This window comes from Piliocolobus tephrosceles, chromosome 3 (assembly GCF_002776525.5).
Source record: "Piliocolobus tephrosceles isolate RC106 chromosome 3, ASM277652v3, whole genome shotgun sequence".
In the NCBI taxonomy this organism is placed as follows: Eukaryota; Metazoa; Chordata; class Mammalia; order Primates; family Cercopithecidae; genus Piliocolobus; species Piliocolobus tephrosceles.
In genome coordinates, this window is record NC_045436.1 from 19,857,254 (window position 1) to 19,878,179 (window position 20,926).

Sequence of the window (20,926 nt, forward strand, 5' to 3'; positions counted from 1 at the left end):
GTCTGAGCCTCAGCTGAGACCCTGGCGCCTGCACTTCTGCCCCTAGAGAAACACAACCACTCTTATGAAAACAGCCCCCAGCCTGTGGACAAAGTGACCCACCTTGGTAAAACTCTAACGTGATTTGCACCAAGTACAGAATCACCAGAGCTAAAAGCCCCCTCCAAGCCACAAACCTCAATCTCCATATGATGCTTATCTCACAAACTGTGCTTCTTATTAACGCCTCAAGACTCAGCCCAGTGGCTCAGAGCAGATTGGGTCTGTGAGGTGTTCTGATAACTGAGGCCTCCCCTCCCCGCTGAGGTCTGAACCAACTGAGAAACAAGACAAAAAAAGGCAGCTGATGGAGAGCCAAATTATTCCGTGTGGTACTGATGAAGCCTCGGTTGAAGGACATAGATTATTCCTGCAGGTACATTTACTTCCTGACAGCAAACCCTAGAATGAGGCACCCAACCAGTCACAAACCTCAGACCCGTCCTGACCACATGGAAAAGCTGAGGAAAATGTTTGCTATCCGTGGGCGGCTCTCTCCCCTGAGGAAGAAGCCAGGTTACAGGCGCCCAACTCACCGAATGGATTGAATCTTTCTTCCTCACTGGAGAGAAGCAAGTGAGAAGGTGGAGAGAAGCTAAGAGTTTTGTAGTAATCGGAGTTTCCTCACCTAGAAGGTAACTTCCGAAGAGAACTATGCCTTCAACAGAAATGTAGACTACCAACAAACTATTATTAGTAATTGCTAACGCTTAAACATGTTAAGCCATACTTACAACAGGCGGTAAATAGTAGCCAAAATGTTATTAACTGATTGAAAACTGCTTTCACTGACCACTGAGGTATGAAATTTATAATTATAAGTTTACTGACATACACTTGTAATCCCAGTACTTTGGCAGGCTGAGGCAGGAGGATTACTTGAGGCCCAGAGTTCAAGACCAGCCTGGGCAACACAGAGAGATCTGTCTCAACAAAATTGTTTTTTAAATTTATCTGGACATGGTGGCACATGCTTGTAGTCCCAGCTACTCTGGAGACTGAGGTGGCAAGATCGCTGGAGCCCAGAAGTTCGTGGCTACAATGATCTATGATCATGCCACTGTACTCTAGCTTGAGTGAGACCCCATCTTCCTAAAAAAAATTTAAAAGTTTATAATTTTTGCCAATAGCATTAGATGTCAGAAAACAAAATCACTTATAGATAGGGCATCTGTATTTTAAACAGGCTATACTCATTTTTCTGGATCTGCTTTAAAAGCAAGACTCTTCTTTAGAGGTAAGTATTATGAAATATTATGAAATAGGATGCAGAGGCTTCATCCCAGGGAGAATTCAAAGAACTGAATTTACTATTTAAATCTTTTAATCACCTACTATTACCTTCTGCTAATATATTTCTATCACCTATTAATTCAGGCCAGAAACAAGCTGCTCTATCTAATCAAAATATCCTTTAGAGTGAAGTGCTATTTCAGCCGGTCTGCAGCCTCATCAGTCTCACCTAAACACATTCAAGAGACTTGTGATCATATAGTCCCTAAGCTATTACCTCACCTCTAGGATACTGATTATGTAAATAGTACTTATAAGACATGAATTTCCTTTGTTCATCAGCAGTCTTAAAAGTAAATTTTAGGAACAGAGAAGAGGGAAAAAAAATAGCAAAATTTCTAAAATGAGGCTTCATGGTCAAGGGACAGCCAACTGTGACTCCAACTCTGCCACTAAGCAGTTGTGTGATTTCAGACAAGTTGCAGTTTCTTCTGGTCCCTGTGTCCTCACCAGTACCATGAAGTCACATGATTAAGTAATCCTCAAATCCCTGTCTATTCTTTGCCATGGCAGAACCAGTGAAGTATAGTGGAGTCAGACTTAGTTTTGAGTCCCAGCTCAGCCAATAAGCTGCCGATGTGCTTTCATGCAAGCAATTAAACCGCTATACCATTAGTTTCAATACCACTAGTATGGTGGGTGATAGTTTGGATATTTTTCTTGACCCAAATCTCGTGAATTGTAATCTCCAGTGTTGGAGATGGAGCCCGGTGGGAAGTGTCTGCATCATGGGGGTGGATCCCTCATGAATGGCTTGGGCCTTGGTGATAAGTGAGTTCTTGCCCTGAGTTTATACAAGATCTGGTCATCTAAAAGTGTGTGGCACCCACTCGATACACACACTCTTTCTGTTTCTCTCACGCCTGCTCTGGTCATGTGACATCCCTGCTCCCCTTTCACCTTCTGCCACAACTGTAAGCTTCCTGAGGCCTCCCCAGAAGCCGAGCAGATGCCAGCACCATACTTCCTGTACAGCCTGCAGAACCATGAGCCAATTAAATCTCTTCTCTTCATAAATCACCCAGTCATAGGTATTTTTGTTTGTTTTTGTTTTTGTTTTGTTTTGTTTTGAGGCAGTCTCACTCTGTCCCCCAGGCTAGAGTGCAGTAGCACAATCCCAGCTCACTGCAGCTTCTGTCTCCCAGGTTCAAGCAATTCCCCCACATCAGCCTCCCAAATAGCTGGGATTACAGGTGTGTGCCACCACGCCTGGCTAATTTTTGCATTTTTAGTAGAGATGGGGTTTCACCATGTTGGCCAGGCTGGTCTCAAACTCCTGACCTCAGGTGATCCACCTGCCTCAGTCCCCCAAAGTGCTGGGATTACAGGTGTGAGCCACTGCGCCCAGTCAGTCACAGGTATTTCTTTACAACAGTGCAAGAACTGCCTAATAGAGTGGCATGTAAACATATTACACATTATATGGAGATATATCATAGGGTTAGAGAGGCATGGAAAATAGAGATATAAGGTTTTTTCCAAACTGAACTCTTTAGAAGATAAAATGAGTTGTATGGCAATAGTTACTTACACTGTGATTTCTCTTTTTAGTCAACACTTGTTTGTCATAAAATTGATTTTCCATTCTGTGGATTATCTAAGGAAATTCAGCACTCTGTGTTCCTAAGAACAATTCAGCATGAGTCACCAACAGAAGCATTAAATTAGTAAGTTAGTATGGGGAATGTGAAGTGCTATGAAAAAGCATATACTTATGCGGGGGGTGGGGGGCTCTCGCTAATTATTTAAATCTAATAAAAATCATTTTGAGTTATTTTATCTTACTTTATTTTTAGAGATAGGGTCTCGCTCTGTCATCCACGTTGGACTGTAGCTGCACAGTCGGACCATAGCTCACTATAGCCTCAAACTTCTGGGCTCAAGTCATCCTTCTGCCTCAGCCTCCAACACATGCCACCACGCCTGGCTAATGTTTCAATTTTTTGTAGAGATGAGTCTCATTATGTTGCTCAGGCTAATCTCGAACTCATGGCCTCAAACAATCCTCCCACCTGAGCCTCTCAAAGTGCTAGGATTACAAGCGTGAGCCACCATACCCTGACGGTTATTTTAGATTTTCCATGTCTTTATCCTTTTATTTTGTTGTGAACAATTACATGTTTGCAAGCTTGTCTAATTTCTCTAACTACTATATTAGGAGTGATTCATTTTTCAAGCCTTTATTCTGGGTTCCATGTCAGATATTGGACATGCAGAACTCAAGCTTCTCAGAAGTTTCTCCTCATGAGCTGCTCCAGGAGCTCACAGCCTAGACCACTGGTGGTCATGGCATATCATTATGAAAAGCTTAATTCTCTCATTCAAAGACTCAAAATGGTATTAAAAATTAACAGCACAATTTTCATGTCTACAGAAAAGCTGCACAAGGGAGTTTGAACTAAATGATCTTAAGATCCCTTCTAACTTTAAAGTTGGATTCTGTGATTCAGCCCACAGATTAAATATCAAAAAATAACTTCAAAATCTGGAGCAGAATAAACTTAATCTTAAAATTCACTAACTGGCTTTCCTGAAAGCTGCTGTTGGAAAAATACATTTCATTTGCTCCTCTGGGAGAAAAGAGAGAGAAAGCTATTGTAATGGACAACAGGCTTCCAAGTGGAAAAGGTTTTCATTTGGAGGATACCATTTCTTGATTGACATTTGAGGGACTTAAGAAGACATTGAAGGGGTCCCTCAACAATTTTCTCCTTGACCTATTTGTCATTCACAAACTTCAAGGACTTCCTGAATGGCAAGCTTGGTGGTTCTTATCACCCAGTGTTAGAACTCTAAGCAGAGGTTATTTTTTAAATGCTGGTTCTATAAATGTACCCTCTTAATACCAATTACCATCAATTAAATAAGGCTGTTAAGGACTCTGCTTCATGCTAGAAAATTATCCCTTGATGAATTGGAGAATTAATCATTCTTCTGAGAAACTGTCCCTCTCTCTCTACATATATATATATATAAAATGTGTATATATAATGTGTGTATTAAATATTTAATGTGTGTAATAATGTGTATATATGTATAATGTGTATATATAATATTTAATGTACTATGACGTAACATAATGTATAATATATAACATATATTATATATACTATATGTAAAATAGTATATATATTATATAGTACATAATAGAGAAAGACTCACACTCCCCCCACACACATATCTGTCCACTCCCACACACACTGAGTCTCACCCACTCCCACATACACACATACCCTTACACACACACACACACACACATCTAAAGAGAGGAACACAGGCATGTATTCTTTGCTGCGATGACATACTGTTTGTAAGCTGCAGATACAACTTCTGCTAATATAAATTGGACTTGAATCGTATAAAAGTTACTCTATTCAAGAGCAGGTAAAAACAGGAGAAAAGTTACTGTAAAAACTCTTGAAGTAGGTAGAATTATTACCATTTTATAGATTAGAAAACTGAATTCAGAAAGGCTCGGAGGTCCAAGGTCACCCATCTCACAGCCACGTCTCAGGACCCAGGTCTGTCAAGCTCCAGAGCTCCTGCCTCTGCCACTCTACAAAACTGCTCCTCCCCTGAAGGTACAGATGGCATCATGTATGTTTCTATTTGTATAAAAAGCCAGGCCTTGGTGCAGAGAACATGCATACAATGGGCAGATCATTCATTCATTCATTGAACAGTTTCAATGAGAGCCCACCATGAGTCAGGCGCTAATCTAGGCAATGGGCGTAAACAGTTAAATAATAGACAAGGAACTTATTCTCTGTAGCTTACAATTCAGTGAGGAATGTTAAGCACTGAACTAGGAAACAAATACATGAACACAATCACTTTAATTAGTGGTAAGTACCTTGAAGAAAACCAAAAGAGGTCAGCTAGGTGCGATGGTTCAGGCCTGTAATTCTACCACTTTGGGAAGTCAAGGTGGGATCACTCGAGGTGACGAGTTCAAGACCAGCCTAGGGCAACATAGTGAGACTCAGTCTCTACAAAAAACTTAAAAATTAGCCAGGTGCAATGGTGTGTGCCTGTAGTCCTAGCTACTTGGAAGGCTGAAGCAGGAGGCTCACTTGAGCCCAGGAGTTCAAGGCTGCAGTGAGCTGTGATCTCCCCACTGCATTCCAGTCTAGGCAATAGAGTGAGACCCTGTCCCTAAAAAAAAAAAAAAAAAAAAAATTTTAATAGTTTTTCTGAGAGGGTAGCATTTGACATTAAACCTAAATAACAAGGCCCCAAATACTTCAGGGTACCGGGGTGAGAAAACAGGAAGTGCAAAAGTCAGAGAGGTGGGCCAGGACAGCTAATGGAAGGCCTTGGAGGCCATGGTGAGGAACTTGTAACGGGAAGTCATTGGAGAATTTTCAGCAGAGGAGGAAGGGCCATAATCAGATTTACAGTTTTAAAAAGATCACTCTACCGTATAGAAGATGAATTGTAGGGGCGAGAGTGAAAGCAAGGAAAGAAATTTATAAGTTACTGCAAGAACCTAAGCAGGAGTTGGCCAGGTGCAGTAGCTCATGCTTATAATTCCAACACATGGGAGGCAGAATTGGGAGGATCAGTTGAGGCCAGGAGTTCAGGACCAGCCCTGGAAATACAGTGAGGCACTGTCTCTACCAAAAAAAAAAAAGTTAAAAAATCTGAGCAGGAGCTGATAATATACAGGTATGAGATATATTTTGAATATAGAATGAATAGCACTTGATGATGGAGTGACTATGGGAAATCAGGGAAGAAGAGAAACCAAGGATGGTCCCTAGGTTTGGGGCTGGAGTAACAGGAGGGATTGTGGCACCTTCCACTGAAATGGGGTCGGTAGGGGAAATTATAGGTTCTGTATAGGACATATTAAGTTTGAACTGCCCACTAGTTATCTAAGTGGGCATGTCGTAGACAATTGGGTATCCATGTCTAAAACTCCGTGAAGTAGTCAGGCCAGAAAGTATTAGTCTGGGAATTATTAGCATGTTAATGGGTTTTTATACCATGAGCTGTCTTGAGAGAGAGTATACAGAGAAGAAAAAATTGGCCCCATTATCTCCAATGTTTTGTAAGATTTACTAACTTCCTCAAGGAATTTCCTATTTGTTCCTGATTTATAAGATGTACCTATATCTGAAAGCCACAGAGGAGGCCAATCTTAAACCTGCATAAATCATTTTCAGTGATCAACATCTGTATCCTCAAACTGTCCAGCAACTGTTGATGTGGTATCTGCCTCTATCCCAGCTTCATCATCTCTTATTGAATCTTCTGTCCTGACCCCAGCCATATGATACTGGCTGCTTACAGACTGAGAAAGCGTTCCTTCTAATCTCCAATGTGGCTTGGCCCTCTGCTGTTAGGTGAGATAAATCCTTCTTCATAGGTGTAAAATGTAGGGATGTCCCCTTGTCCTTGTTCTTGCACTTCCACATCATATTCTTGTCTATCCTAAGCATCTGAATCTTCATCCTCAGCATCTGGATGCAAGTACTGGCATTCACACATTGCAGTGAACATTGCCTCCAATGCTGATTTATCACTAGGCGCAAATCTAAATTCAGTAATAGGTTCCACATCATTATCACTGTTTTCCTCTTCTTCATCAGCAACAGATTCTTTTGATCCTTCTTCAAATTTGGGTTTTCACCATAACATGTGAATGCTCTCCTAGATAGTCACTTCGGTCCCTGGACAATGCATGTAAACAAATAGTGGGGTATTCCAGTGAGAATCTTAATCCAGAGTCATCTAACCAAGACAGGTGGCTCTCAGCAATGTAAAGGGTACCAGTGCTGAGGCTCTTCCCATTCACCACAGCCTTGGTGTCTGACTGCTGCTGCAGGAGCCCCTACACTGGCCCAGACAGTGGGAAACTTTTGAAGAAGCTCGTAGCAGTAGGGAGGGCGGCAACACAGGCCCGGAGGAGCTGGAGCACAGCAATGCCAGCACTCTGCAGCCCACCCTGGAAGAGACAGTCACTCCAGAAGATCAACTTAGTCTGCCCCCATCTTGAGTTAATTTTTGTATATGGTATAAGGAAGGGGTCCAATTTCAGTCTTCTGCATGTGGCTAGCCAGTTATCCCAGCACCATTTATTGAATAGGGAGTCCTTTCCTAATACTTGTTTTTGTCAACTTTGTTGAAGATCAGATGGTTGTATGTGTATGGCTTTATTTCTGGGCTATTTCTGTTCCATTGGTCTGTGTGTCTGTTTTTGTACCAGTACCATGCTATTTTGGTTACTGTAGCCTTGTAATATAGTTTGAAGTTAGGTAATGTGATGCCTTCAGCTTTGTTCTTTCTGCTTTAGGACTGCTTTAGATATTTGGGCTCTTGTTTAGTTTCATAAGAATTTTAAAATAGTTTCTTTTTCTAGTTCTGTGAAGAATGTTATTGGTAGTTTGATAGGAATAGCCTTGAATCTCTACATTGCTTTGGGCAGTATGGTCATTTTTAATAATATTGATTCTTCCTTTCCATGAGCATGGAATGTTTTCCATTTGCTTGTGTTGTCTCTGATTTATTTGAGCAGTGTTTTGTAATTCTCATTGTAGAGACCTTGCACCTCCCTGGTTAGCTGTATTCCTAGGTATTTTATTCCTTTTATGGTTATTGTGAATGGGGTATTGTTCTGATTTGGCTCTCAGCTTCAACATTGTTGGTATATAGAAATACTACTTAGTTTTGTACATTGATTTTGTATCCTAAAACTTTGCTGAAGTTGTTTATCTAGGAGCTTTTGGGCAGAGACTATGGGGTTTTCTAGGTATAGCATCATATCATCTGTGAAGAAAGATAGTTTGACTTCCTCTCTTCCTATTTGGATGCTTTTTTTTCTTTCTCTTGTCTGATTGCTCTGACTAGGACTTCCAGGACTAGGTTGATTAGGAGTGGTGAGAGTGGGTATCCTTGTTTTGTTCTGGTTCTCAGAGGGAATGCTTCCAGCTTTTGCCTACTCAGTATGATGTTGGCTGTGGGTTTTTCATAGATGGCTCTTATTATTTTGAAGTATATTTCTTCAATGCCTAATTTGTCGGGAGTTTTTAACATGAAGTTTTGAATTTTACTGAAAGCCTTTTCTGTATCTGTTGAGATGGTCATGTGGTTTTTGTTTTTAGTTCTGTTTAGGTGATGGATCACATTTATTGATCTGTGTATGTTGAACCAAACTTGCATTCCAAGGATAAACCCTACTTGATCCTGGTGGATTAGCTTTTTTAGATGTTGCTGGATTCAGTTTGCTAGTATTTTGCTGAGGAATTTTGCACCTATGTTCATCAAGAATATTGGCCTGAAGTTTTCTTTTTTTGTTGTGTCTCTGCCAGGTTTGGGTATCAAAATGATGCTAGCCTCATAGAATGAGTTAGGGAGGAGTCTCTCCTCCTCAATTTTTAAAAATAGTTTCAGTAGGAGTGGCACCAGCTTTATACATCTGGGAGAATTTGACTATGAATCTCTCTAGTCCTGAGATTTTTCTGATTGAAAGGCTTCTTATTACAGACTCAACTTCAGAACTCATTGTTGGTCTCTTCAGGGATTGTATTTCTTCCTGGTTCAATCTTGGGAGGTTGTATGTTTCCAGAATTTATCTATTTCTTCTAGGTTTTCTAGATTGTGTGTTTGTAGTAATCTCTGAGGGTTATTTGTATTTCTGTGGGGTCAGTGGTAATGTCCCCTTTGTCATTTTTGATAGAATTTATTTGGATATTCTCTTTTTTTTCTTTATTAGTCTAGCTAGCACTCTGTCAATCTTATTAAGGTTTTCGAAGAACAAACCCCTGGATTCATTGATCTTTTGTATGATTTTTCACATCTCAATTTCCTTCAGTTCAGCCCTGATTTTGGTTATTTCTTATCTTCTGCTAGCTCTTGGGTTGGTTTGCTCTTGTTTCTTTAGTTCCTCCAGGTGTGATGTTAGGTTGTTAAGTTGAGATCTTTATAATTTTTTTGATTGTGTCTCTAGTGCTATAAACTTTCCTCTTAACATCGCTTTAGCTGTGTCCCAGAGATTCTGGTATGTTATATCTTTGTTCTAATTAGTTTCAAAGGATTTCCTGATTTCTGTCTTTACTTCATGATAAAAGTCATTCAGGAGCATGTTGCTTAATTTCCATGTAACTGTATGATTTTGAGTGCTTTTGTTAGTATTGATTTCTAGTTTTATTGCACTATGTTCTGAGAGTGTGTTTGGTATGACAGGTTTTTTTTTTTTTTAATTTTCTGAAGATTGTTTTATGTCCAATTCTGTGGTCAATTTTAGAGTATGTGCCATGTGCAGATAAGAAGAATGTATATTCTGTTGTTTTGGGGTGGTGAGTTCCGTAAATATCTGTTAGGCCCATTTGGTGAAGTATAAAGCTCAGGTTCCAAATTTCTTTGTCAGTTTTCTGCCTTGATGATCTGTCTAATACTGTAGATGGGGTGTTGAAATCTCTCACTATGATTGTGTGGGAGTCTAAGTTTCTTCATGGATCTCTAAGAGCTTGCTTTATGAATCTGGGTGATCCTGTGTTGGATGCACATATATTTAGGATAGTTAAGTCATCTTATTGAACTGAACCCTTTACCATTATTTAATGCCCTCCTTTTTCTTTTTTAATTGTTGTTGGTTTAAAGTGTGTTTTGTCTGATATTAGAGTAGCAACCCTTGCTTTTTTCTGTTTTCCATTTCCTTGGTAGATTTTTCTCCATGCCTTTACTTTGGGCCTATGGGCATCATTACATATGAGATGGGTTTCTTGAAGACAGTGTATGGTTGGTTCTTGCTTCTTTATCCAACTTGCCACTCTGTCCCTTTTAATTGAGGCATTTAGCCCATTTACATTCAAAGATAATATTAATATGTGTGAATTTGATCTTGTCATGATGTTGTTAACTGGTTATTATGCAAACTTGATTGTGTGGCTGCTTCATAGTGTCCATGGTCTATGTACTTAAGTGTGTTTTTGTGATGGCTGGTAATGATCTTTGCTTTCACATATTTAGTGCTAAATATGGAAACCTCTTATAAAGCAGGACTGATAGTAACAAATTTCCTTAGCATTTGCTTGTTTGAAACAGATCTTGTTTCTCTTTCACTTATGAAGCTTAATTTAGCTAGATATGAAATTCTTGGTTGGAATTTCTTTTCTTTAAGAATGTTGAATATGGGCCCCAATCTCTTCTGGCATGTAGAGTTTCCACTGAAACATCTACTACTAGTCTGATAGGTTCTCTTTGAAGGTGATCTGCCCCTTATTTCCAGCTGTCTTGAACATGTTTTCTTTCATTTTGACTTTGAAGAATGTGATGACTGTGTGTCTTGGGGATGGTCATCCTGTATAGTATCTCATAGGGGTTCTCTGCATTTCCTGAATTTGAATGTTGGCCTTGCTATTACAGTTGAAATTTTCATGGATTATATCCTCAAAAATGTTTTCCAAGTTGCTTTCTGTCCCTCTCTTTCAGGGACAACAATGAGTCATAGATTTGGTCTCTTTACATAATCCCATATTTCTCAGATTTCTCAGAGGTTTTTTACATTCTTTATTGGTTTTGCTTTGTTTTTGTCTGACTCTTTCAGAAAACTAATCCTCACGCTCTGAGACATTTTCCTCAGTTTGACCAATTCTTCTGTTAATACTTGTGATTATATTATGAAATTATTGAAGTAAGTTTTTCAGCTCAATCAGATCAGTTTTATTCTTTCTTAAAATGGCCATTTTGTCTTTTATGTCCTGTGTCATTTTCTCTTGTTCCTTAGGTTCCTTGGATTGGGTTTCAGTTTTCTCCTGAATCTTGATGATCTTCATTCTAATCCACATTCTGAAGTCTATTTCTGTCATTTCAGCCATTTCAGTCTTGTTAAGAACCATTACTGGGGAACTAGTGAGGTCATTTGGAGGTAAAAAGATGCTCTGGTTTTTTGAGTTGTGGGAATTCTTGCACTGGTTCTTTCTCATCTGTGTGGGCTGGTTTTCCTCTAGCTGTGGTGTAATTTGTGTGTTGTCAGTTGCCTTCATTTCTGGGTGTTTTCATAGGCCCAAGAGTTTGTTCAGGGTCTTTATTTGAATTTTTGTCCTTGGTTTCATGGGGGTATATTAGCAAAGTATTTTTGTATTGCAAGTGGGCTGCGATCCAGGAGATGGTGCTTAAACGTGATGGCTGATAGGCAAGCTCTTACTCAGCCATGTGGCTCCTCTGTATTTCCTCACATTTGGAGCTCTGCTCCCTCTCTGTGCTCTGAGAGTGTGAGTTCCTCTCCGACTTGAGAGCTGGCTGCAGATCTAGGCTTGGCACTCCTGGGCTGCACACTGAAGCCCTGGGGTGAGCTCAGCCTTTACGTTCCCTACCCAGCTTCAGGTCAGGGACCTTGGCACAATGGCAAAGGGTCTTTCAGTTGTCTCTTGAAGCTCTAATCCAGAGAAATGCAGAGCCATGACCAATCAGTGCAATCCGCCCAGACTCGAGTGGCTGCCTTATGGGCCTAAGCCAGGAGGCTCTGCCTGGGGACAAACAGCAGGGACAGGGCTCACAGGGAAGACAGACTGCCCTCTTCTCCTTAGGGTAGCTGCAGCTGATGGTATAAGTAAAGCCCTCAGGCTCTTCGTCCTTTTCCCCAGTACAAGAGCAGCAAGGGCAGAACCACTGCAGTGGTAGTGGCAGAGGGGCTGTCAGTTGCCTCTGGAAGCTCCACCCCAGAGAAACTCAGAGCCACCACCAGTGGAAATGCTCACTTGGGGGAAGGGCAGCTGCTCTATGGGCCCAGGCTGAGGGCCCTGCCTGGTGAAGGATAGAAGGTACTTCCCTGGGACAGAGCTTCCCGAGGGATCAGGCAGGCCCACCAGTTTTGCTGCCTGAGGAAAAGTGGCCACACTGTTTTCCACGTGGGTACCTGTCCCTACTAGTCCTCACTGGGCAGAGCTTCCCGATGTGGAACCTCAGCCATCCCATCTCCATCTGGGCTCCAGGCCAGCAGCTACTCTGCACTTCCCTGGGACGGAGCTCCCAGTAGTAGCAAGCAAGTCACTATCTTTGCTGCTTTACAGCTTTCTCCTCCTCTGTTCCCTTCAGGCTCAGGAGGGAGTGAAAAGATTAAGGACTTAGTCGACCCACAGCACGGCATGGCTGCCTTATGGAAAAGTGACCAGACTGTTTTCCCCATGTCCCTGCTTCTGTTATACCTCACTGGGCAGGGCCTCTCAAACTGGGCTCCTGGCACAACCACCCTGCCTCTGCCTAAACATTCAGTCGGTGGAGGTTTTACATTTTCTGGGGAAGAAACCCTAGAGACAACCCATAGCCCCTCTCCCATTGCAACTGCAGCAGTACAGATACTGCCCTTACTGCCCTTGGACAGGAGCAAAGGGCCTAGTCATGTCACAGGCACCTCCAGCATACTGTAGCCACCATAGAGAAAGGAGCCCATTCTCTCTTCCCTGTGAGCCCTCACCAGTCATCTGTTGATGGACACTTGGGTTGGTTCCTAAGAGATCTTGGCCACTGTGACTAATGCTGCAGTGAACATGAGATGCAGATAGCTCTTTGACATGCTGATTTTATTTCCTTTGGAAATAGCTCCAGTAATAGGGTTGCTAGATCATGTGGTAACTCTATTTTTAATTTTTTGAAGAACCTCCATAATGTTTTTAATAGCATAAAGATTTTTAATACACTTTTATCCAATAATCTCCTTGAAACTTCTATTTATTTATTTTTAACACTTTTATTGAGTTACAGCTGACATACAATAAATAAGAAATTGCTTAAAGGATATAATTTCATGTGTGTGTACACCATAAAATAATGAGTAGAATAAAGGAAATGGGCTGGGCGCTGTGGCTCACCCCTGTAATCCCAGCACTTTGGGAGGCCAAGGCTTGAGGTCGGGAGTTCGATATCAGCCTGGCCAACATGGTGAAACCCCGTCTCTACTACAAATACAAAAATTAGCAGGTATAATGGTGCACGTCTATAATCCCAGCTACTTGGGAGGCTGAGGCAGAAGAATCTCTTGAACCCGGGAGGCAGAGGTTGCAGTGAGTCGAGATCATGCCACCATACTCCAGCCTGGGGGACAGAGCAAGACTCCATCTCAAGAAAAAAAAAAAGTATGAAGGAAATGAATGTACCCAGCCCATACAAAGTCCTCTTGTTCTCCCGTCTGCCAACCCATCCCTGGGTTTCTATGGGTAACTGTGGATTACTCTGCCTGTCATAGAATGTTATATACATTCAAGTATACAATAGGTCTACTTTTCTGTATGACTTCTTTCAGTAAGCATAATTCTTTGAGATTTCTCCATTGTGTAGAGCTTGTCAATAGTTTGCTCCTTTCCATTGTTGAGTACTGTTCCATTGTATGGATATATCATCGTTTGTTTATTCATTCTGAAAAAATTAAATACTACAATTTACATTCCATTCAGTGGAAAAGAAAAACAACAGGAATTAGACTCAACTCTTCCAGGAAACATGGTAAGAAAGCCAAGAAATTAATCTAGGATAGTGGTCCCCAAATTCCTAGGCCCCACTCCTAGAGATTCTGATTCATGCTATTTTAACAATCTCTTCCAATAACCCTGATGCTGAGCCAGGTTTCAGAACCATAGTCTAGGTCAGAGGTGTCCAATCTTTTGGCCTCCCGTCCTGGGCCACATTGGAAGAATTGTCTTGGGCCACACAAAAAAGTACAGAAACACTGATATACTAACAATAGCTGATGAGAAAAAAAAGAATCACAAAAAATCTTATAATGTTTTAAGAAACTTTACAAATTTGTGTTGGGCCACATTCAAAGCGGTCCTGGGCTGCATGCAACCCACAAGGCTGCATGTTGGACAAGCTTGGTCTAGGTTATAGCTGGGGCAGTTGTCACAGCAGACAATGTCACAACCACAACAGGCACAGGTTAGGTGAGGTATAGCGGTAAGGAAAGGCCAGGCCAGGCATAGTCAGACCAAGTCAAGCAGGATGGAACTTGGTTTAGGCAGTCAGGGCTGGCTCTTTTCTGACAAAATGGCACATGTCACTGCCAGGACAGCAGCTATACACTACAGGGTCAGCAAGTGCTGATGGAAGAGGCCAGTACCTTGGATAGCTCCCTGTTGGCAAAATTGCTTCACTCAAGCCCCAGGTCTTTCATTCTCAGACACCTGGGTTTATGGGATAAGCTCCACCCCCAGGACACCTAGTTTGGCCAGTAAGAGAGCTTCATATACATGCTGAACATACTTCCTGTAGCATAAGAGAATTATGCTTATTTCCGCACTACCACCACTACCACCACCTGAGCTTTTGATCTCTCTAGCAAACAGGAAAGACTCATAGGATGCCAGTGGGGTGGCCATGACCCTGGGAATTCAACAGGACACTTTTTGTGGCAGGGCACATGGTAAATTTATTGTTTCTGAATTGTTGAATGCCACACCCTGCCAAATCGTCTCTTCAGTGATTTTTAACACTAGCTGAAATATTAAAAACAGCTACTAACTGAAGGATCAATATAGATAAGCTGATACCTGAACACTTTGAACTGAGAATAATCATTGATCATGACCAATGACACCTTCATTTCCATGACAAGTCTGCAACTAAATAAAAGAGATCATGGTATTGAAAAGACCTCTTAATGGAATATAAATAATATTTTCACTTAGCCTGGTGTGGTGGTGTGCACCTGTAGTCCCAGATACTCAGGAGGCTGAGGTGGGAGAATCGCTTGAGCCTGGGAGGTTGAGGCTGCAGTGAGCCATGATCACACCACTGTACTCCAGCTTAGGTAACAAAGCAAGACCCTGTCTCAAAAAAAAAAAAAAAAAGGGAAAAGGTGCTGTCTTGGGCATTGATATGGAAGTCCAAGAAAAGAATAATCAATGGTTTTAGAAGCAACTGTGTTATTTATTTAACAATCTGAAGCCTCAAACACAAAAGTAAAATAAAGATATTCACAATGACAATTTAAACTCAATCTTTAATGCCATTTTTGTTCTTGAAACTGGTTTTAACCCAACCCACAACCATCAGGCAACACAGAACGAATTGGATACTGAGTCCAAGAACAGGATTATTAATACTAAGAACTGACAAATCTGGTAGCTTCCATGGAATCTCTGAAGCAATAATTGCTACATGGACTTTAGCTTGGAGAGCTATTATATATTAATACATTAATAGAGTTAGCATTATGTTGAATATATTATACAAATATATGATACAGATAGAGTAAAAATCTAAGAAAACATCAACTGGGATAGCTAGAGCTGATGATTTAATATACCTTTATATGAATGTGTATTTTATCTATATTAAAATCTATATTATCTATATTCGTCCTTCATTTAAAAATAATAAAACAAAATAAAGGATTCATGTGGGAAGATGAGTCTTTCATCATCATAAAAGCTGATCTCTTTAAGGATACTTAATTTAAATAAGGTGGTAATTTTCCCAGACAGTTACAATGTATAAAGTTCTCAAAAAGACATGAGAGCCAAGAAAATGCATTTATGGCACCTCTAAAATAAAATGTAATAAAAAACAGACCAGTTAGAGCAGCACATTCCCTCAGCCATATTCTTATTCTTCCCCTTCCATTATCCCATTAAAGCAAAAGCACAGAGAATCCAATCAGCATCAGGTTTGGGCATAAGTAGAACAAACTTAAAGAGTGAAAACCATCATCTTTTGCTTCTGAATTTTTTCTTTTCACATTGATTATGAGTCATCATCACGTAATGAGAAATTAGGTGATCATACTGAAAAATGTATAAAGCCACTGTCATCCTGCCTAAAACACACACTGATGTGCCAGAAATGGCAGCAGAGACACGAACTGATAACTGCCAAGGAGAACTGTGTATGTCTCTGCTGCCCACGCTATTGAGGTAGGGAAGGGAAGACTCAGTGCTATGGTTTGAATATATGTGTCCCTGCAAAATTCATATGCTGGAACCTAATCACCAAGGTATGATATTAAAAAGCGGGGTCTTTGGGAGGTGACTAGGCCATGAGGGCTCCACCTTCATGAATGAAATTAAAGTCCTTCATGAATGAGATTAAAGTCCAAAGAGGCCTCAGAGAGCTGCCTTGCACTTTCATCTCTTCTGCCATGTGAGGATGCAGCAAGAGGCACCATCTTCATCTTCTTCTGCCATCTCTTCTTCATCTTCATCATCTTCTTCTTCATCTTCATCTTCTTCTTGTTCTTCATCTTCATCTCTTCTGTCATGTGAGGATGCAGCAAGAGGCACCATCTTCATCTTCTTCTCCCATCTCCTCCTTTTCTTCTTCTTCTCCTTCTTCTTCTCCTCCTCCTCCTCCTCCTTCCTCCTCCTCCTCCCCTTCCTCTTCTTCTTCTTCTTCTTCCTCCTCCTCCTCCTCTTCTTCTTCTTCTTCCTCCTCCTCTGCTTCTTCTTTTTCTTCCTCTTCTTCTTCATCTTCATCATCTTCATTTTCATCTTCTTCTTCATCTCTTCTGCCATGTGAGAGTGCAACAAGAGGCACCATCTTCATCTTCTTCTGCCATCTCTTCTTCAACTTCATCATCTTCTTCTTCTTCATCTCCATCATCTTCTTCATCTTCATCTTCTTCATCATCTCTTCTGCCATGTAAGGATGCAGCAAAAGGCACCATCTTGAAGCAGAGAGTAAGCTTCTCCATACACCGAATCCACCTTTGCCTTGATCTTAGACTTCGTAGACTTCAGAACAGCTTTCTGGATAAATACAGCTTTTTTATTTATTAATTACCCAGTCTGATGTATTTTGTTATGGCAGCAGAAACTGGCTGTTATTCGGGTTTTCTACAAAGGATTAATTTGGTATGTGAAGATTTGTTTGTTGCTAATTTTCTTCTAACTTTGGTTGTGGAGGAAAATTGCATGAGAGTTAAAATACATGAGTCAATACCTATTCAATAAGTATTAATTGAACACTTTTGTAGAGCAGGGAAATTGCCCTAGACCCTACCCTGGAACTTATGGAGTTTATTCATCTAAGGCAAGACAACATTATATTACAATTATATCACATAACATTATGTTCAATACATCATATTAAATAAATGTATGGTGTAGAGTAAAAATCTAAGAGAATGTCAACTGGGGTAGCTAGGGCTGATTTAATGTGCCTTTATATGAATGTGTATTTTCTCTATATTAATGATCTATATTGGTCCTTCATTTAAAAATAATAAAACAAAATAAAGGATTAATTTGGGAAAATTAGTCTTTTGTCATCACAACTGATTTATATATGCTTACCAGCATTAATGGGTTTACTAGTTTGAATAGCATCATAAGCTTATTTACTATTTAGATGAAGCATTTGAACTCAATTTTATCATGAATAGTTTTTTCAAATATTTCCACATTTTAATTACTACTCAGTTATAACACGTTGATTTTTTAAATTTTCTCTAAGTTGTAAATCTGTTTTCAGGTTGGTGATGTTGAATTTGATCACCATATCCAAAGAGTTTGCATGAATGCAGTGTTAAAATAACCTTGGGCTGGTTTTATGTGAAATCATCATTTCACAGCAGTGTTTCTCAAAGAATGGTCCTCAAACACTTGCATCAAAGTCACCCAAAATGCCCATTACACATGAAGCTTCCTGGACACTGCTTCAAATATATAAAATCAGTTTTCTGAGAATGGAGCCTCCCCAGGTGATGCATGTGCATAGCATGGTTTGAGGACCACTGATTGTTGGAGGCCGAGAGAGTGAAGGCCGTCATCAACTCAATATACCACTGGAGGCTCTCTGAGTAAACAGCAAACTGTTCTCATGAAAGCAGGATGTTGCCAAACTGACAAACTGCGTTTGCCACCCAGAAGGAATGCTGAGGGCAGTCACACCCCAAGTGCGGTGTTTCTTGTGAGTAGGTACATCTGAAGCCTGTTAGTAATAATACGAAGCTGTAATCAATTAAGCAGCTAACCAGTCGTTACCTCCTCCTCCCTGCTCTTGCTACCCAATAAATATGAAGGGCTGTAGAAGCTCGGGGCAGCTGCTTTTGCTCACTAGAAGCAGGCAGCCCTTTTCTTCTTCTCTTCTTCTCTCTTGTCTTTTCTCTTCTTCTTCCCCACTTTACCCTTCCTTTAAAATAGTTACTTTTGTCTTAGGTTTTCATTTCTATGTTCGTCCCTTTGTCTTATAATGATGGTCTCAAGTAGTAACAGCAGTAACTACTACAATGATGCTCTCAAGTAGTAACAGCAGTAACTACTGTAATGACGGTCTCAAGTAGTAACAGTGGCAATTGGTCACAACTGATGTGCTGAATGGAACCAACTTGTGCTGATTCTCCTTTTGCCACTTTGCTCACTCAATATGGTTGCCTTGGTCTTTCATTTATTTGTTCAATGAATACTCATTGCACAAACACCATGAACAAGGCATTCGGCTGAGCTCTGGAGAAACACCAGGGGATAAGACAGAAATGTTCCCAAGAAGCATGGGCCAATTCTATCAGGGAAAGCAACCAACAAATAATTTCATAACTCATTGCTCAATTGCAATTTTGACAGGTGCTACTAAGGAGAAATAAGAGGTATTCATACCAAAGGGCATTGACTCAGACTCAGGGCTCCGGGATGTCATCTCTGGGGAGGGCTGCTCAAATAGGCATCTGAAGATTGGGAAGGAAAGAGCAGTCTAAGAAGAAGAGCATTCCAGGCGGAGGGAATATATACTAAGGCTCTCGGGAAGGAAGAACTAAGGTGGAGAATGAAATCAATAAGAAACGCAGCTGCTAGAATGAGCAAGCTCTCCAGACTTTTGAGAACAGTTGAGAATTTTGGATTCTATCCTGAGAACAATAATAATCCATTAGAGAGTTTTTAATATATCTGCCTAGTCAGTCAGTTCTGCAACTGTGTAAATGGAGGAAAGAGAACAGGAGTAGTCTGAATATAGTGAAGGCTCAGACAGGGTTTAGCCCAATGGCAATGAGGCAGAAATGAGGAACTATGCAATGGAAATACAGCTGGTAAGTGAAGATGTTCCAATTATGTCTGATGAAGACAGTGTCCTGGAACATTTTAGGGACATTGAAATCTCATCTACCAAATTTTACTAATTTAAAAATAACTCTAACAACATATATTGCCCTTTATCATCAGTGACAGCCATCCATGAGAATGAAACTAGAAACACCAATGCACATCCAAATTGTTCATTCCATCCCATGCTACTAAAGGACTTCATGTGGTTTGTGGCTGCAGCCCTTTGCCTCTAAAGAGAAGTTAGATTTGGTTGGGGCCCCCTCTCTGGTGGGGAGCAGCACCCCATTAACATGTAAACTATAAACGTGGTGGAGTTGAGGAGTACGACACTCAGCCCCAGGAAGCTATTAATCTACAGAGTTAAACACAGGTTTAAGTCAAAAGGCAATGTGTTATTTTAAGAGAAGCATCAACCACTATTTTAGTCAAAAACACACAGTGAGAGTAAGACAAAAAAGCTTCAAAGAAAACATGGGATGAAATCATTTTGGAACTTGTAATCTATAATATGTCAGTCCCTCTTTTTATCCTGGGCCATAATAAACAACAAAGCCCTTTACTTTCCATCCTCAGCACATTGACAATGTGGTTTGAGACTTTGATTTGGATTATGGGTTGCAATAGCTGTACTTTGAAAACACAGTCACCTATCACCGAGATTCTCTGCTGATAGAGAAGTGTTCGTGACAACCATACTTCAAAAGCTCACTTCATTTATTTGAGCATCACTAAATCAAAATCTGTGAAATTCAGTCTTATTTGAGATTTACATTTAATAATGATTATAATCAAAAACTGTATTAAGCACATTTCTAACATGAACAAGATTGGAAGAAGAATGTTTAGAAGAATTCTTCCAAAATTATACTGGGTGAATTCACTTATATGACATTCTAAAAAAGGCAAAACCGTAGAGAAGTAAAACAGAACGGGGGTTGCCGGGGGTTAGGGATGGGGGAAAAGATCTGACAGCCTTCAAGAGGAAGGAATTCTTTGGGGTTTTAGAGTTGTTCTGTATCCTGTTTATTTTGGTGGTTACAAGAATCTATGCATGTGAACTTTATTAAGCATGTTTCTAACACAAACAAGATTGGAAGAAGATTAGAAGATGAAATATTTCAAGAGTAGTCACTGTAAAAACAATTAATATACTATTCACAAGTGTCATATCTATTTAATACAACAAGGACAGTGGGGTCTCTAATAAAGTCCCTAATATCTGAGAAAACATAGTAGGCTTTCTTTTATAGCTATAGTAAGATAATTTATTATTAATCAATATATATAGCTAGTTAAATATATCTGTGTACATACTTGCCATACATACTACAAGAAATTACCAGCTTTTGAAGAATTGGACATCAAGAAACATTATCTAAACATAATTGAATGTTCTCTTCCTTGTATATTTGTGTTTTAAATTTACCTATAGTAAAAATGTTGATGTTAAGTTCTACAAACTATAACACATGCATAGATTCTTGTAATCACCAAGATAAACAGGATACAGAGCGACTCTAAAACCCCAAAGAATTCCTTCCTCTTGAAGGTTGTCAGATCTTTTCCCCCATCCCTAACCCCCGGCAACCCCCGTTCGGTTTTACTTCTCTATGGTTTGG

General features: G+C 40.2%; 1 pseudogene; it reads right to left on the reverse strand.

Moving 5' to 3' along the window:
* Nucleotides 1-6,496: 6,496 nt before the first annotated feature.
* LOC111552036 lies at nt 6,497-14,648 on the reverse strand (annotated as a pseudogene).
* Between the last annotated feature and the right edge of the window lie 6,278 nt (nt 14,649-20,926).